The sequence below is a fragment of the Monodelphis domestica genome, chromosome 5 (assembly GCF_027887165.1).
Source record: "Monodelphis domestica isolate mMonDom1 chromosome 5, mMonDom1.pri, whole genome shotgun sequence".
Classification (NCBI taxonomy): Eukaryota; Metazoa; Chordata; class Mammalia; order Didelphimorphia; family Didelphidae; genus Monodelphis; species Monodelphis domestica.
Window position 1 is genome coordinate 319498429 of NC_077231.1, and position 18659 is coordinate 319517087.

The 18659-nt window shown below is 47.6% G+C and overlaps 1 long non-coding RNA gene across 1 annotated transcript in view; it reads left to right on the forward strand.

Moving 5' to 3' along the window:
• The first annotated feature begins 4347 nt into the window (after positions 1-4347).
• Positions 4348-18659, forward strand: part of LOC130454688 (uncharacterized) — a 36031-nt gene continuing 21719 nt past the window's right edge. Inside the window, exon 1 of the long non-coding RNA XR_008912542.1 lies at positions 4348-6414. This is a non-coding gene — a long non-coding RNA (uncharacterized LOC130454688). The remainder of the gene's footprint in view (positions 6415-18659) is intronic.

Consider the following 18659-nt stretch of genomic DNA (forward strand, 5'->3'; position numbering starts at 1 on the left):
CTTCAAATGACTGATGTTACAGTATCTTACTACCAAGTCCTTAACTTTAGTTAACTAAACTCTAGAAAAAATAACTGGGTCCTTGGGCTGGCATCCCCTGGGCACTGACAGCTAGTGAGTTCAGGGTCAGGTCAGTGATGGGCACCAGTCCAGGCTCAGGACCCTCTTTTGGCTTTTCCTTACTTCCTTGCTGTTTTCCATCCTAGTTGAAGCTTCCTTTTAGATCTGGAGCTGGAGCTGGGCTTAGCAGGCAGGTCCTTGTGGTTCATGGAGACAATCTGCTTGCAAAGATTCTGGGGCTCCCCAGCAGGTGATGCAGCTCCTGTCCAGACAGTTTCATTTTGCCAAGGTGAGATGGAAGAGCTTCTCCTTAGAGGGAGAGGGAGGAGTTGACCAGGAGCCCATCTTTGTTCACTCAGCTTTATTTCACTGAAGATGATGGAGGTGGCCGAGGAGGCTCCTCGGTTAACCCCCAAATGCCTCTTCCCTTTCCCAGGCTGCCTCCCAGCGATGCCGCCAGACTTAGGTGTTGGGCACCGGCCCTCCAGGGATGGCTCCCAGATGGCGTTTGAGCAGAAGACCCAGTTCATTTCCATGCCATGCCAACAAGCAGATTGCTTGTCTTTATTTCACTAGTGCCGTTGGCGGCCATCCACCAGAGGCAGAATCTCAACTCTCCAAGGAATGATCTGCCCACTCTGTCCATTTAACAGGACATTTGGCTTTGGAATCCCAGGCGGTTGGTTACACATGTGGAGCAGATGTGTGAGCATGCATAGAGAGAAAATACCAAAAAAAAAATCCAAAATCCCAGCAGCGTACTGTGAGAAATAGAGCAGAACAACTGGGGAAAAGGGGGCTCGGGACCCTCGAGCTTGATTTTTGTAATTGCCCGAGCAGCATTCGTGATTAATCTTCCCTTCTTTGGTGGGGAGGGCCCCTCGTTACTGATACAGAGTCTCCATGCTGCACCCATGGGGGCCCTCGCTTGTCCACAAAGATAAGATTTGGCCCATCTTGGGCAGACTCTATGGGCCTCGTCTTTGGAGAACCAGGGGCTGGCCACGACCCATTGACAAACGGGTATCAGACATATGCAGCCTTTCATCCATGCCCCATCGACCTGAATGGGGAGGCTGGCCCCAGCTGCTTTTCTCATGGTCCCTAAGTGTTGCTTGGGGAAATCTCACTTCCTGTTTTTGCATGGCCAGCTTTCACATGCAGGGGTCTCATTGCCAATGAATTCTGGTCAGGTCAACAGTGTGAGATTAATTGTTAGAGCCTTCCTTCTGGGCTCGGCTGGGTAAGGAGGCGGCATTCGGCAGCCACAAGAGTGAAGGAACTCTGAGAAATGTGCCCAGGCTGCTTGGGCTCCATTGTTGCTTCCGGAATCATTTTTGGTTTTGCTTTTATTATGTTCAATCACAACCACAGTAAAGACGAACATTTATGGAGCGTTTTAGTGTTGGCAAAGCATAACTTGCAGATTCTGCTCTTTGGATCCTTCTAGCCACGCTGAGAGGTGGGGGATTCGGGCATTATTTGTTCAGTTTTTAAGTGGAGGAAACTGAGGCTCATTCACACAATTGTCAAAAATCAGAGGCAGGCTTTGAACCTTCCTGACTTCAAGTCTAGCATTTAACCATTCCCCCACACTGTCTAAAGTGAAGATGACTCATGATGCTCCCCCTCCCCCAGGAGATGGTGGAAAAGCATTTTGAAAGCCCCCCAAACAAGGAATGACAATTGAATACAAGTTTATCAAAAGGGAAACATACAGATTAAAGGGAATTTTCAGATATTATTAGGGGAAAAGATGTTGTTTTTAAGGAGTAGGATAAGGAATGTTTGCTGGAAGACAGAGCACTGGCTCTTGGGGTCCAGAAGAGCCCAGAACATGCTAACTGTGTGAGGGTGGACAAGTCTTAACATCCTGATGCTCCAGACAACTCTCAAGACTGGGAGTTAAGGAGAAATTCTGGATTTTTTATTACAGGAGGGGGTTTCCACATTGGGAGTTCAACATTCCCTCCCCCCACCCCGAAATTCCAAGGGTGGGAGAAAGGGAGGGGGAAAAAGAAAGAAGGAAAGGGATTGTTAGCAGTTTTACAAAATTCAAATTTCATGTCTTATTTATTATAATATAGTTAATAATCACATTTAATGGGATAAATTTTGTTTATTTTACTATATTTCATTATTATATCAATAACAAATTAACTTAAATGAATTTATGAATTTTAATGTATTAAATTTAATAACATGTACATATGTGTTTATATATGTATATATGTATGTTTCCCCCTTCCTGTTAGTCTGTAATCTTGGTTTAGCCCAAAGGGGTTTTATCAGCCCTTTTTCTTGGCCTACAGTACACTCCCTCTCAATTTTTCCTTTTGGAATCATTAGTTTCCCTCAAGGCTCAGCTCGTGGTTCTCCTCCTCCAGGAAGCCTCCTCTGATCCCCCCCTTTAGACTGTGAGCTCCCGGAGGGCAGAGACTCTCCTTGGGCTCTTTTTACTGGCACACAGTAGGTGCTTAATGAACGTTGGATGACCGATCGATGGATCTCCGGGCGTCCACCCGCTCCCTTATCTACAGGCAAGAGAGCAGCTTCTCGAGGGTCGGGTGCGTTTGGGTCTCTTACAGCAGCCGGGCTCCAAGCTGCAAGCCCAGAGACCAGCACGGAATAGACGCGGAGCAGGCCAGCGGCTTGGGAGAGCCGGCCGGGCTGCATTCCCCATCCGAGCTGGACACAGCTTTCCCCGGGGCGGCTCGGCGCTGCTCCGTCTTTCTCCAGCTCGGTTTCCGTTAGCGCATCAAAGGACAGATGGCCTGATTTCCTTCTGGGTCTCCCAGTGTGCGCGGAGCCAGCTGCGGGCTATTACATAACCTCGGAATTAGGCAGCCCCACGGCCGCCGCCGCCGCCGCTGCAGCCGAGATCCCGGATCGGAGATCCGAGATCCGGTGCGCATTGCATCTGGCAGGAGGCTCCCGCCCTGCATTGTTCCCGGCTGCTTTTCCATTCATATCCTTGTTCCCCCTAAGAAAGCTCCCCAAGACGGACCGACATTCCCTTCCCCGGCAGCCACTGAGGGGGGAGCCAGAAGTGGCCAAACCACAGCCGAGGAGGAAACCTACGTGAAAACACTCTTTGTGTCTTCCTGGTTACAGAAAACAAATAGAGCTCTGCGGGGCGCGCGCCAAGCCGGGCCTGCCAACTCAAATATTGTTTTATGAAGTCAGGAAAAAACTAATTTGAAAGGTTATTGTAGGTTATTTGTGGCCACTTCTGGTGTGCAGAGACCATGATGTCAGCCGAAAGCCTCCTCTATTTTTAATGCCCTCCGATAGGGCTTGGTCGGAGCCACCCCGAGGCATGCTGGGGAGAGCGGCAAAACCGGAAACTAGTCCAGGTGAGGTCCCGGCCACGGCCCGTCACCCTGCCCTTCCGGAAGCCTCTGGGCGCCACGAGTTCACTTGGAGTGCTTGGTAAAGACGGTCAGGGCCGCCCCCGAAAAGTACTAGTGGGATACGGGGGGGAAGCAGGGGGAAAGGATGGCTACCGAAGCATCCGCCCATCCTGCCCTAGTAATCCATCAGCGGCCCATCGAGGGACTCACCAGTGTCCCTTCGGTTGGACCTAAAATCTCTTGAGATTTCCGACCCCAAAATCATTTCCGGATATGGAGTGAGACCCTTTTCCTCTTGGCTCGTGAGATGCTTGCAACTGTGTATTTCCCCCGCCTCAGAGAAACCCATGGAAGTACAGCCCTGGCACTGCTCAAGGAAGAGATTCTGAGTCCATCTTCTCACTGCCAGTGACCTCATATATGAGTCCCTTTAGGGCAGGGCTTCTTTCTTTCTTTCTCTCTTTCTCTCTTTCTCTCTTTCTCTCTTTCTTTCTTTCTTTCTTTCTTTCTTTCTTTCTTTCTTTCTTTCTTTCTTTCTTTCTTTCTTTCTTTCTTTCTTTCTTTCTTTCTTTCTTTCTTTCTTTCTTTCTTTCTCTCTCTCTTTCTCTCTTTCTCTCTTTCTCTCTCTCTCTCTCTCTTTCTCTCTTTCTCTCTTTTCTTTCTCTCTTTTCCTTCCTTCCTTCCTTCCTTCCTTCCTTCCTTCCTTCCTTCCTTCCTTCCTTCCTTCCTTCCTTCCTTCCTTCCTTCCTTCCTTCCTTCCTTCCTTCCTTCCTTCCTTCCTTTCTCTCCCTCCCTCTCTCTTCCTCTCTCTCTCTCCCCTTTCTCTCTCTCTCTCTCTCTCTCTCTCTCTCTCTCTCTCCTCTCTCTCTCTCTCTCTCTCTCTCTCTCTCTCTCTTCTCTTCTCTCTTTCTTTTTCTCTCTCTTCTCTCTTTCTTTTTCTACCCCAATACTAGATAATAATGGCTACTATTTATAGTGCTCTTTGAGTTTTCTGAAGTGTCTTCTGTATGGTATCTTGTTAACATAATAGAGAGGGAGCTGGTCTCAAAGACTTGCTGCCCTGGGTTCAAGCCCCACGTCCCTTCCTCTGACACACGTTGACTGAGTGATCCTGTTTGGTTCTGTAATCACCCAGTATTCTCTAAGCCCAGCTGCACTGAAGGAGAAAGTTTCCTCTTCTCCAAGTTCTTCATATCAGTGAGATCATGTGCCCAATTCCAGTATCAATCCTATCTCAGGGGTTAAGAAGGGGCCTGATACATGCTGGAAGTCAATAAAAAAAGCTCATTATGTTCAATTGAATTGGATCAAAATGAATCCTAAATGTCGGAATGGAAAGGTAGGGAGTGGAACAGAGTCAGTGTGGGAGTCGGAGGGCATATAAGAGGAGCAATGCAGAACATTAGGAAAACAGATCCTGTGCGTTAATGAGAAGAGCTCACCTGTCCATGTGCAATTTAATTCAGCAATTAGGCATAAACTGCCCACTATGGGTGAGGTGCTGGCTAGACAAAGACCCATGTAAGCCAGATCTGCTACCAATGAGCATTAACAGAGGAAACAAAGACAATCCAGGGAAGAGTGGGCTGAGTGCAGAGAAATGGTCCAGGCACAGTGTTCGGTGGGTGACTCGAGAAGGAAGGGGCCACTTTCAGTCAGCATCTGATCAAGGGAGGCTCTGTGCCCGAGGAGACAGCTAAGCTATGGCACAGACAGAGATGGAGAGTCAATCTCAGGCATGAAGGGTGCTACGCACAAGTGTCCAGAGATGGGAACTGTCAGGACAAAACGAAGACTGAAGAAGGGCCCAGTGTGGCCAGGACACAGAGCTCCTGAAAGAGAGGGATCCGACCTGAGGCCGGAAAGCAGAGGCCCCATCACAGAAGGCCCTGAATTCCAAGCTTATCTGCTCAGCAACAGAGAGCTGGAAGATTGCGGGCAGATACTGACCCAGCAGAGCAGGGTTGGCCAGATGTCTCGGGCATCAGTTTGAAAGGGGGATTGTGAATGGGATGGTGGTTCAGCGCTCAGCTGTGACTTGGACTTCTATCTCCCAGGAGCAAAACCACTTGCAGGATGTAGCAGTAGAGAAGGCATTGATGTGTTCACTAACATTCTGCCTTATGATCTTCCATTGCTACATGGTGTCACATATCCCTGAGACCCTACGAGAGAAGCACAGAGGCAGCAAGATGGAGAGAGTGGCAACCTGGGGGCAAGTCTATTTTATAGTAACATAGACAGGTGGATGACCATCAGGTGAAGACCAGGGGAGACAGTCCCTACTGGAAGAAGCACATGGCATCCCTCATGCCAGCACCCTGGGGCAAAGTCCCACTCATCCCATATCTGAACTAGAGGAAGAAGACCAATTTGGAGCCTCTTGCAATTAGGTACACCCTGGTCTGCGGCGCTTGCCAGGGGATGAAAATATAGGGGAGAGACGTGGGACATGTTACAGAAATAGAATCGAGAAGAACGGGCATCTGACTGAGCATGGGACTGATCGAGAGGGAGGAGGCAAAGAGGAACCCAGGTCTTGTCTGGGGGCTTGTTGAATCGGTTGATTGATGGTGGGGCCATCAACAAGAAGTGATGAATAGAGGAAGATGGACATTTGATGCTGGGGAAGGATAGAGTTTGAACAGTTGAATTTGAGGTGTTCCAGGAGCATCGATATGGAGACATCCAGCTGATCCTTGGATATAGGAAGTGTAGCTCTGGAGAGAGTTTCTGGGTGGAGGGGAGTAGCTCATGTGCCTGAGATGCCCTGATTCACTTCTTTATTGGTACCTCCATGCCTGGCACATAGTAGGCATTTAATACAAACTCAGCTGATTGAAAATCGTGATTTGGAAGCCAACTGCATAGAGGCAATAAGTGAAACATACATTTGGCTCAGCTCATCCAAGGATTGGTGTACAAGGAAGGAAGAAGAAAGCCCATGACAGAGCCATGGAAAAGGAGTCGATTAAGGAGGCAGAGAAGCCACACCAGAGAGGTAAGAGGGGAACCATGAGAGAACAGCATCTCAGAATCCAAGGGAGGGAGAGTGTGAAGAAGTAAGGGTGGTAATCACCATCATGCTGGGCTGAGCAGTCAGAGCAGATTCCAGTGATAAAGGCCCCCCTCCCCAGGTATTCTCAGTGGAAACCACTTCCTCCTGAGCAAGGGAAACGGAGCCAGCATGGGGCAGGGGATATAGCATTGATGTGGAGCCTTTCAGCCTGGCCTCTGACATTGACTAATAATCACTTTACATTTCCAAAGCTCAGGCTTTATATCTGTAAAATGGACATGATGGTCTCAAAAGTCTCTTTCAGTTCTAAACTTGTGACTCTTCGATGTAGGGAGCTACTACGGGGTGCAGAGTGGGTGGGTGGTGAGGAACCAGAGGCAGGTAGCCCAGTGACCATTTTCAGAAGTGGAGAAAGGAGAGTGATGGAAGGCACCACTGGGAGATGGAGTATTGTGACAGAGGCAAGGGTCCAACAGTGGGGAGAACCTCAACTGGACAGTCCTGCCATGAGAGGGATGTGGAAGGGTCACAGCTGTTCAGGTGGCCCCTCTTCCAAAGTAGATCCTTGGTACTTACTTACCTGTCGCCCCCATTGAGGGTAAGTCCCAGAGGGCAGAGGCCATTTCCTTTCTGTCTCTGTGACTCTAGGATGGCTCACAGCACCTGGTGCAAGGCACATGCTGAGTAAGTGCTTTATCTCCATCCTCATTTGTCTCATCTTCAGATTCCGCCAAGGCTGTGGCTGTTCCGGACATGTGTGAAGGTGAGGCAGGATGTGGGCAGGCTCTGGGCTTGTCCTCAAAGCCTGTGATCTGTAACTGCCTCCCTCCTCACAGTCTGTGAGCCTGACAGTACAGATGCCTTGGGGTAGAGACGGTGGTTCACGGCTCGCGGGGGGCAGAGAGGGGCTTGGACATACCTGGGATGGGCCTGGAAGGGAAGTCCTCGGTTAAGGGGACCAGGTGGGAGATGATCACAGAACCATCAGTGATAAGGAGCCATCCAGCCCTGCTAGGGTGGGATTTCTTCATTCATTCCCTTGCCCTCATGTCTGCAAGGATTTGAACCCTCATTAACCTGGCAACCCACTGGGCCAAGGAACTGGGAGGGATTCTTGCTGTCTTAGTTTTGGAAGGTGAGGTCAGAGGGACCAGCTGCCCATCTCTCTGAGAACAAACTTTGGGGTCTCCAAATCCTGAACCCCTTAATTGTGCAGCACACATAGGAGGGAAAAATGAAAGTGAAGTGAGCCCTGAATTGGGAAACTAGGCTTGTGGGTAGAAACGAGGAGCGTCCACTGTCTCTCCTGTAGCACGCACCAGGAAATGATGCTCATGTCATGTGATTGGATCACAGGAAACATCTCTGGCATCATAAGCAGGGAAATCCCAGTGTGGGAACTCCTTCCACTGACATATCTGAGATAAGTGCCATAAAGCACCCTGAAACATGAGAAAAAAAGGGATGTGCCCAGATTCCAAAACCAAGTGTCAGAGGTGGAATTTGTGTTCAGGAAGACCTAAGTTCAAATCTGGCCTTGGACACTTAGCCTTGTGACCCTGAGCAAAATCACTTTAACTCTGCCCTAGTTTCCTCAACTGAAAATGGGAATAATAATAGCCTCCTCATGTCAATGTAAGGATCAAATGAGATGATAATAAGCATAAAGTCCTTAGCACAGTTCCTAGAACACAGTGGGTGCTCAATAAATGGTTATTCCATTCCTTTCCCTAACATTGAAAAGTCTCTTGTCCTTCAGTGTCAGAAAGTAGTGTTTGAGAATCCCAATCATGCTTTTCTTCTCAACACTTCAAAGCTGTCTTTTAGGTGGTTTTATTTTATTTATTATTCCTTAAAGAGCACTGACATTAGAAAGATTTCTGTTAATGGTCAGAACACAATAATTGAAATTTTATGAAGAAAGGGAAAGAGTGGATCACAATTCTGATACATCAAATAATGAAATAGATGTATGTACTAGGCAAGAATGGGCAGCCAGGTGGCATTGTGGATAGAACACTGGACCTGGACTTATCTTTCTGGGTTCAAATCTGGCCATAGACATTTACTAGTAGTGTGACCCTGGACAAGTCACTTAAACCTGTTTGCCTCAGTTTCTTCATCTGTAAAATGAGTTGGAGGAGGAAACAGCAAACCACTCCAGTATCTCTGCCAAGGAAACCTCAAATGGGGTCATGGAATTAGACTCTACTGAACAATAGCAGTATAGAGTACTTTTCATTTTATCCTAGAGGAACCAGGGAGCCCCTGAGTGTTCCCTAACAGTGAATACTCTGTTTGATCAAATTGTACCTTAGAAAAATTATTCTGACCATTTAGAGATGGCCACATTAGTATTATGGGCAACGTCTAGGATTCAATGCCCAGAAGCCTCAGGGAACTGTTTCCTATCAGCTATGACCATTATATCCTAATTCCATTCTCATACTTTTGAATTCTGGTGTCTTCCCTTTAATGTTCTAGAAGAAAGTCCTTTGCCAGTCCTACATAGAAATCACTGGGATTTTTCACAGCCTCCAAATAATTTTTCTGATCTATGCTCATGCCATTGGTGTTTTACTCTGTATAGACCTATAGAAGCCTGGTATTGGTCAATGGATGACTAATGACCATGCATGGAGGTGTGCAGGGACCTTGGCCTGGATCAGCAAAGAGAGGGCCCACCCTGATCAAATCGCCACTTCTTCAATTTGACCCCCAGTAGGGGCTCTTGGTCACCATTCACTTTGCTGTGAAGGAATTGTGGGTCTGAAAGCCACCATCTGCTTCACTCACTCTTCATCTTCATGCTGGGATCATGGCTCAGAAAACTGGTTGTTCTCTCTGAAGGCCGGTGTCTGGGTCTGCTCAATGATCCAGAAGCTTGAGAGAGGCCTCTTGGAAGGCTCTTCCAGAATCACTTCTGGGGAGCATCTTTTTTTCTCTTCTCAATTCTGCTCATTCTTGGTGACATTTCTAGTGTCCTCCTTCATCTCTTACCCAATTGTTAGCAGTGTTGGTTTATTGAGGGTTTGCTAACCGCCTCTTGAATTATCACTCTGAAACATCAAGAAATGATTTCTTAGAATATAAGGGGGGAGTCCTTTTGCTTATATAGGTTTTCCTTTAAGATCATCTTTTTTCCAAAATTTATTTTATTTCAAATATTTCAAATTTATTTATACCCTAAATTTATGAGAGGAAGCCAGTGTGGCCATTCTCTTTTCTGAGTATCTAATATTAACCATAATGATATTTATATATTGCTTCTTGATTTGCAAGTCCTTTATTTATATAACCAACCGAATTCTCACATCAGTCCTTTAAGAATGGCACCAATTTCCTCACTGAATTACAGATGAGGAAATTGTGACACGGGCAAAAAAAAAAAGACTTGTCTAGGTCACAGGTTAGTAAATAACAAGGTCATGCAATGAGTAAATGACAGCGGCAGGCTTTGAACACAGGTCTTTTACCTTGATTCTAGTCATTAGACAAAGCTGCCTGCCTCTCCTACTGCCCTTCATGTAAGTAAGTACATGGGAAATTAATAGTGTAGATGCTTACACCCAACCTGGTTTTGCTCCTGAGCCCTTTCTCCCTCTCTGGATACTTTCTCCTTCCGCCCATTTTATGAGTCATCTTTCCTCATTAGAAGGAGGGCAGGGAGGGGCTGACTTTGTTGTATTCACTCTCTATCATCTGCCATATGATCTCTCATTCTGCAACTCTCTTGTGACTTGTCAAGTAACATTCAGTACCATTATTGGTCAGGTTCCTGTCTTTGGCTCTCTGAAGACCGGGCAGAGGTGGCATCTTAGTTACAATTTTTCTCTCTCCTATTCTTTTTTTCCTAACACATAAAAATGAAATAAAAAATGAAATACATACAGTAGGTGATTAATAAATGTTCACTGCATCAATGCACGGTCTCCATAGCAACAGACCAAAGAGAAAACTCAAACATGCCCATCCGCTGTAGACCCACCTAGACTAGCTCCCAGACCCATGTCAAATTTCCCATGATGATCATTCTGGAGAAAATGCAAAATGGGGAGGAGAGCCAGGATCTCTTTGGATCTATGCTTTTAAGACTTTCTTCTGCTCTTAGTTCCCAGACAAATATAGCCTTTTGCTTGTTTCCCCGGTTGTCTAGGATAATCCTTATATATTTAGAGGAACCTAAAATTAAGTAGATATTTGGAGGGCAGAAGTGAAAAGTTGGCCTTGGGCCACTCATCTCTATTCTTGACTGACTCCCCAATACACGTGCCAAGTCTGTGGCCATCATGGTCTCCTCCTGAATAAAAGGTTGGGACAGGGAAACCACAGGGGGAAATAGAAGCGAAGTGGAATGGGTGTTGTGTCCATCTGTTCTTCCTATCTTGTACCCTGGTGGTAATTGGCTAAATGGAACCAAGGCACTAATCAATAGCATTCACGTCACTAGGAGAATTAGCTTGGACTGGTGATTGATGTCAGAAAAAACCCTCCAGAATGAGTGCTTGAGCCTGTAGCATCAGAAAGCCCTGGGCAGCCTCTTGCAGACAGCCCTAGAACTCTGGCCAGGGCAAGGGGCAGCAGATGCAGTCGATCTTGGGAGACCCAACTGGGATAAGGATCCCAGATGCATAGATGGCCACCATTATTGTATCCAAGGTGATCACAGCCAGGAAATACATCTGGGCTTCATTAAAGAAAGGGATTGCTGCTCGAGAGTTGTCGGTCCTTCTTGTGTCTGGCCTGTGCTGATCTGCGAAGGTGCTGTATTCCCTCTAGAGAAAGTAAGCTTCTCGAGGGCAAGACGGTTCCATTTTTAGTCTGCACTCTGCAGACTAAATATAAGTCACCTGAGAGAGGGGACCAAGGACAGGGCACGGAGTTGCCAGGAGAGCAGTCCCTGCTGGCTCTCAAGAGGGATGGAATAAAAGAAGGCCGCGTGTTGAACTCAAATAGTACAGGAAGGGCAGTGGTGTCCAGTGAGGATGAAAAGGCAGGCAGAGAACAGAGTGGTGGGGGTGCGGGGACTCTAATGACCAAACAGAATTGAGGGAGCCAAATGGTTAGACCCATTCTGCAGCTTTGGGAGCAGTGTGTAGGCTAGAGTGGCCCAAGGAAGGCACCCAATTGGGGGAGAGATGATGAAGGTGTAGCCTGTGGTTATGTGAGATTGGAGGTAGAAATAAGCAAGACTAGCAGATTACTGTGGCCACTAATTGGCTGTGTGTGGTGAGGCAGAGGCAGGAGTTCTGAATAAAGCCAATACTATGGATGTCGGGGACTTGAGGGTCGCAGAAGCCCCAACAGGAGCTGGAAGAGGGGAGGACTTGAGAACGTATCATGAGTTCAGGTTTGGCTGGGCTGAGTTTGAGGCTCTCGGGGCCATCCAGTTTGAATGTAGACCATTTGCGATGCAGGACTGAAACTCAGCTCACATTAGGTCTTTGGGGCAGAACTCAGAACTCAGAACCCTGTGGTGGAAGGGCACGTCGTTGGGAGGGGTGGGCTTCGGGGCAATGCTCAGGCCTGTGATTTCAGCGTGGGGAACTCTGTGTGGAAACGCTCCCTACCAAGTAGCTCATCGCCTTCCTCAGGAGCTCGCAAGAGCTCTGGAGGTTACGTGATGCACGTCTAGGGTCCCACAGCCAGCTCGAAGCCAGGTTCAAAGCCCTGACTCCAAGGCCAGGTCTCTGCCCACTCTGCCATGATGCTTCTCACACTGAACACAGAGGGGGCTTACTACACGCTTCTCAAATGCCGGAATGAAGGAACAGACACACCCCAGGACCACTGACCCTTCGGGGCTCTCCCTAGCCCAGCTGTGCGCTCCCCTCCCTTCTCTCCGCTCCCAGAATGACCTCATCCCTCAGATCCCACGTGTGCGGACCTTGGGTGGGGTTTTTAGGACTCTCTCCAGTACAGGTGCTCAATGGGAAAACAATATTTACCCACCCAGGCCATGTTGCCAGGGCGCGCCGGAGGTCAAGAAGGACAGTGTCATTGGATTGAGATGAAGCGGGCGCCAGAAATGTCTTTGGTGTGTAAAACGCGTCCGCCGGGGAGAAGGAAGCGAAGTCCTCCAAGAGCAGCTGCAGCTGGGATGAGGGGAGCCATGGGGCGTCTGCCTCCTGGGCCAAAGACGACGCGACTCCTCTCCAGTAAGGATTGGGTTACTGGCTCCAGCTGTCACGCGTGACTTACGAGGCTGGGGGGACCAGCGCTTTGGGCGCTCCGTTTCCAGGCATGGTCGCCGCTCTCCCCCTCTTTACTAGGGAGCTGGGCTATGATGTTCCTCTGTGGATGGCGAAGGCTCACCTGAGGCCCCTGGAGTACATGCCAGACAGGGCTGAGTCATGGCGCCTCCAGGGAAGGAGGGACCCTCCCAGAAAGCCCCGAACTCGGCCGAGACCACTTAAAGGAGAGCCTTAGAGCAAGAAGAAATCACGAAACCATATGCAGCTGTTTCTACCATTTCTATGAAGTTGGAAAGCAGAAGGGACAAATCATCTCGTTTCCTTCTGTTCTCCGGCCAGCCAAGCCTGCAGACCGTCCCATTAAACCTGGCTGCTGTGGAGCTCACACAGAGCTGCGCAGAGGCCTGTGTCAGAGTGGAGGCAGGCCTTGGCTTTAAGGCTCAAGTTCAAATCCCAGCTGCTTCTGCCTCTTACTGCCTCTATGACCCTGGACAGGTCACTTTCCTTAAAATGAAGGGGCTGGACGTGGGGACTGCTGGGGTCCTGTCCAGGTCTGTATCACTGGCCATAGCCTAGAGGAAAAATGTCAACACTCCCTTGTCTGACCCATACGAGGTTAAAATATAATTGGGAAATATTTAACAAAATAAAATTAGAAAGAACACAGATAATGGTCCTACGAGGCTTTCTGAGCCAATACACACCCTTGGGGATCCTGACACGTGGCTTAGCGGCCTCATTCCTATTTGAGTTGGATGCCCCTTGTCTGGATGATAACCAGAGCCTGGAGGAACACTCGTCTTGGATTTTCTGGATGGAATTTGGGCCAGATGAAGGGGGTTGGACAGGGAACCTTTCACTCAGAAGATGGGTCTTCAAACCCAGAAAATCCAGGATTCCATTGTTTTTAGAACAAGGGAAGAGAGACAGAGGGGGGAGAGACAGACAGAGACAGGGAGAGACAGAGGAAGGGAGGGGGGAGACATAAAGATACAGAGACAGAAAGACAGAGACAGAGGGAGAGACAGAGAAAGAGAGAGAGACACAGAGAGAGAGAGAGAGAGAGAGAGAGAGAGAGAGAGAGAGAGAGAGAGAGAGAGAGAGAGAGAGAGAGAAGGTTTTGTTTTTTCTTTCTGGAAAAAAATTAATTCTGCAATTTTAGTTTAATTCTGTATCCTCAGGAGGCTTCCCTTCTTCTGAGGAATGATCTTTCCCCAACCCTGTTACTGACTAAACATCCCAAGAGAAGATTAGCTCTGCAAGGTGGCAGGGTTTGGTTCAGAGAGAGTTCCACCCAATGGGCACCTCATACCTTTTGGACATTTCCCAAATTACCCATCTTAACCAGTCATGGCCCCTAGGAAGTACTCCCTGGAGTGTTGGCAATGAGGGGGCCATTGGCCTATGGGACACCCAGCATTGCTTACATAGACAGACCCCAAAGGAAGTCTCAGACTTAGTCCTGCTACTCCAGGATTGTAGGCACTACTTGGGGTCAGAAGCCCTGGGTTTGGGTTTTCCCTGTGATAACTAGGATCAGGGGAGAAAGTGATGATTAGTAGCTGGAAGGGACCTTAAAGAACCTTCTGGGATAACTTATTATAGAATAAATGAACCTGAAGCCCATGGAGGGTCACCTAGTGAATAAGTAGTAGAGACAGGATTTGAACCCAAGTCCTCTGAGTCCAAATATGTTATCCTTAGTAGCTTCTATCACATCATCTTTCTGAGTTAGTTTCCTTGCACAGTGGATAGAGAGGGAGCCTCGAAGTTCCACACGATGGCACATCTCCTAGATTCCTGAGGTTCTGGGAGTCACTAACTTTCTAAGTCCCTACGATGCCAAGCACGTGCCGATGGCCTTGGCAAAGGGAGTTTCCAACCCCCATGTAATAAGGCCGACAGTGCCTGCCTCACTGGGTGGTGGTCACAATGTCCAGAGGAGATGACGTGACAAATTCCAGTTGCTCTTGGTGGCACAAAGAAAAGGGTCTTGCTGTCTTCTGTCAGCTGGATGATTGTTGGATGTCAGAAGCTAAGAAGTGGCTGGGCCCTTACCTAATTATTGGAAGATGGCAGGAATAATGCTTGTTACGAAAATGCTTGGAACTTAAGGGGTCTTTGAAGCCCAGCTTCCACAGGCCAAGAGCTGGCCTTGGTAGCTGGGAGGAGCCTGTCATCCCTGGAGGACCTCAGGCTGGCAAGGGCAACTCTCGACCCTTGGTTGTGCTCAACAGTTACTGCTGCGCCCCAGCCTTCATTGTAAAGAGTTATTTTCTGGCCTCAGTTCTCAGTTTACCTCTTTATGACTTTTATGCATTGGCCCTTCCTCATTCTACCCTCTGGAGCTCAACAGGATTAAATTAACTTAGGTTGATCATCAGAAGGGCCATCCCAAGTTAATTAATTTGTTGACGTTTATTGGTTCCAAGCAAACAGCATCTTAAAACTATGAAGCTCTTTCATATACACCCCCTCAAGAACCTTGCCAAATGGGATGTTCCAGTATTTTTTACTCAAATTTCGAAACTAGGTTTTCAAGAAAAGATACTCTTCTTGCAAATCACTTGACTCTTCTACCATCTCCACTTTCCTTGCATGCAATCCAATCTGAAAAGCATTTATTAAGCACCTACTATTTGTGAGGCCAAGGTGAAATGATCCTGCTCTTCAAAGAGTTGCCATTCTCCTGGGGGGAAAAGGGGAGGTGAAACTTCCTATGGGTTCAAGCCTTGTCTGTGGGTTCATTCTTTTCTCTTGGAATCCCTCTGGACGGTCTATTTCTCTTTGGGGAGATTGATTCCTACTTGGCTGGTGGATCACTTCCTAGAAACCAAAGAAGGGATTGTTTAGCAAGATGCTAAGAGCTGCTCATGCACACATCTGCTTGGCTGTGGTCTCCACCTCCTCCTCTTGTTCAACTTTTAAACCTGTCATAGATTGCAGGAAAGCTGACTGTGTTTGCAAATTAGTTCAATAAAGCAGTACTTTTAATGGAGCAGATGCTCCATTAAGAGTTTTAAAACAAAACCATCAGCCCAAGAAAATGCCTTGTAAGGTCGCTGTCATGTAGAGCTGCTGCTCCTGGGCTGGGCAGCAGCCGGTTTTCTAGAGCCTGGGGCAGTGCGGCCACTTGTCCATTGTAGATGAGTCTCCCATTGACTCCCACCCCTTGGGGTGGGCATCGAACTGGGTACCTGGCATTGGGTTCAGACAGGAGGTAACAGCCCTGTCGGTGATGAAATGGGGAATGGCCAGGGCTGGCTCAGAGGACTGGATGCACCAGGCTGCTGCTTCTTGCTCTCTTTTGCTTTTTCTAGCTCCAGGTAATTCAGAAAGGTCAATCATTGGACCAAACCACAGATAAATGGTTCCACATGCCAGTTGACAAATAGCTTTTCCATTGAGTGAAAACCCAATATTATGCCCCCCCTTAAGAAGTATCACTTGGAAATATACGTCTTGGAGGTGAATTCCATAGTTGGAAGAAGCAAGCATCCTCTTGGCTGACCTCGGGAAGCAGCCGGTCAGAAATAGAATTAGGTCTGCGAATGTGTCTGCTGCCACTTGGTTGATGTATGGAGGCAGCTTCACAGCATCACAGACTGCTTAGGGCGCCAGCATCTGTGCTGAGTTCAGGTTGTGCTGTCACAGACAGTGTAGACATGCTGATGTCTCTTTACACCAGAGGAAAGACTTTCAGACAAATCTCAATTTGGGGCTAACCCCGGAGGTTGGCTAGTCAGGTGGGGAATATTGCGGGGATAATATATATTCAGGAGGTCAGACATTCCCCCGCTGTAGATGGGTTCAATATGTCCATCCATCACATCACACCCTCACTAATTTGAAACAAAGACACTCCACGGAACTGGGGAGAGCCTCAGAGCTACTGAGGGAGGCGTATCTAACCGCATCTCCGTATCTGCTGGTAAGCGGCTGCCAGCAAGTCCCAGAAGCAGCGCTGATCATATCTTTATGAGCCAGATGTTTCTGATGGTATCTCTCACAGAACTAGCAAGAAGCAATATACAAATGATAAATGTCATCAAGGCTTTCCATGGGGTGGAGAATTCCTCTTGAAAGCCTCAGGATACCCCAACATCAACTCTTTAATCCATTTTAATGAAAACTCCCCAAGGGATAGCCTGGAACTACCAAAAGTGGTCAGATGGCCTTGGGAGGAAAGCCAAAGCAAAGAATGGCACCGATCTCCAGAAGGCAACTCCTCTTAGTTATAGCATTTGGTGAGCCAAGTAGAAAAGGAGAATTGCCATTGCTGTTCTGTCTAGCAAAGAGCAAATGTTTCCACTGGTATTCTTCTGATATCGAAAGAGTCCAGTGATAACTCCAAGCATGATGGGGGTCCCCTCTGTGGTGAACTCCTGAAGTGGTCTGTTACAATTCAAACTATCGCTTGAGGCTGATTTGGGGCTTTATTAATTATGTCTGGCTTGTTGATTAGGACCCCATCATAAATGACAAAGACACACAGTTCTCCATGACTCTCTCCCAACTAGAGGAAGACCTGAGCTGCCTCAGGCAGTCGAATAAATTGACTTTTAGGAGCTCATTATTCAGCCCTTCCCTTGACCATCCCAAGACATGTTTAATTGGTGATAGTTAATTGAGAGGTGTTCCATGAACCTCTCCACTCCTCCCCATCCCCACAGGTGGACAGTTAGAGCCACAGGAAAAGAGCCCTTGTCTCCTTGTTTATTAACCAACTTCTGTTACAAAAGAAAACATTCTTTGGGATTCCCAAGGATAAAGGAAATGCATAAAGCAGCCAAATAGATGTTATCTCTGACCCAGATCCCAGATGCGGGAATACCTGGCAATTCTGCCCAATATAAAGGAATTAGTACAGTGTATTCAAAAAATAGTAATTCTCACAGGTCTGGTGATAGCCACACAGCCTGGGCTGGAGTTGGGTTGGGTAAAGACTGGATAGAAATCTGCATTGTAGGAGGCAATTACCAAATCAATGAGATTAGAGTCAGATATTTGTAGCTAATAAAGCATTTCTCTCCTCTTAACCCTGCAATGTGGCTCCTTCAGATTCATTTATTCTCATTGGATGGATGAGGAAAGAGTCTCTAAGAAGTAAAGTGATTGACTGGTCCATGATCACATAGCTGGTAAGAGGGCTGAGCAGGAGTCAAGCTCTGGTTTCCAGCCTCCAAGTTCAGTGCACCATCCATTGAACCATGCTGCCTGTTGGGATAGATAGCCTTTATTTGGAACGTTGAAGACTAGGAAGGAAGTAATATGAAATAGTAGCTATAGACAGGGTTAAACTCAGTGATGTCTCAGGTCCTTTCCCATTCTCTGGAGTCTATGAGTGGTCCACAGTGCGGTGATGACAAGAAGAGAGTATGTGTGCTCACAGTCAGTAGACAGGTACTGATTCAGTGCCTATGAGGTGTCATGCATTATACGGAAAGCTGAGGAGTCTGTTGCAGCCAAGAGTTGCTTATAAATGAATGCATTTTACCTTTATTTTCACGACTGAACGCAGATAGTAACCTCTTTCTTCCTCGGACATTTTATCCAAATCCAAGGCTGTTCTTGGAATTCTGTCGTGCTTCCATGTGGACCTGGGTGGTCTAGGACCCGGGAAATGTTCTATAATTCACTTTTAGTCCAAGGCTGCCCCTCGGGTGTTCCACTAGAGTGTCTAGATGTCAGATCTGCTCTGTGCCCACTCTTAAAGATTTAGCAAGGTTCTAGAATCCTTGTAAGGGCCAGAGTTGATCTATTGGAAGCTATGACCTGTTGGAGTCTGGAGGAATAGCCTGGTGTCTCTTCCATAGCACTAGGAACCTAAGGATGGATTCTAGGCAGAACAGCTTCTGGCTTATGGGTGGCATCCTCTCCAGTCAGTACAGCATCTCTACAGAGACATAACCAGGGTTGTTGACATCCTGTCTATTGGGTACCACCTATTGACAACAGCATATCAGAGTACAGGCACACTAGGACTTTGTCAGAAACACTAGGAACACAGGATTTTTTTTTCAGTGTGGCATT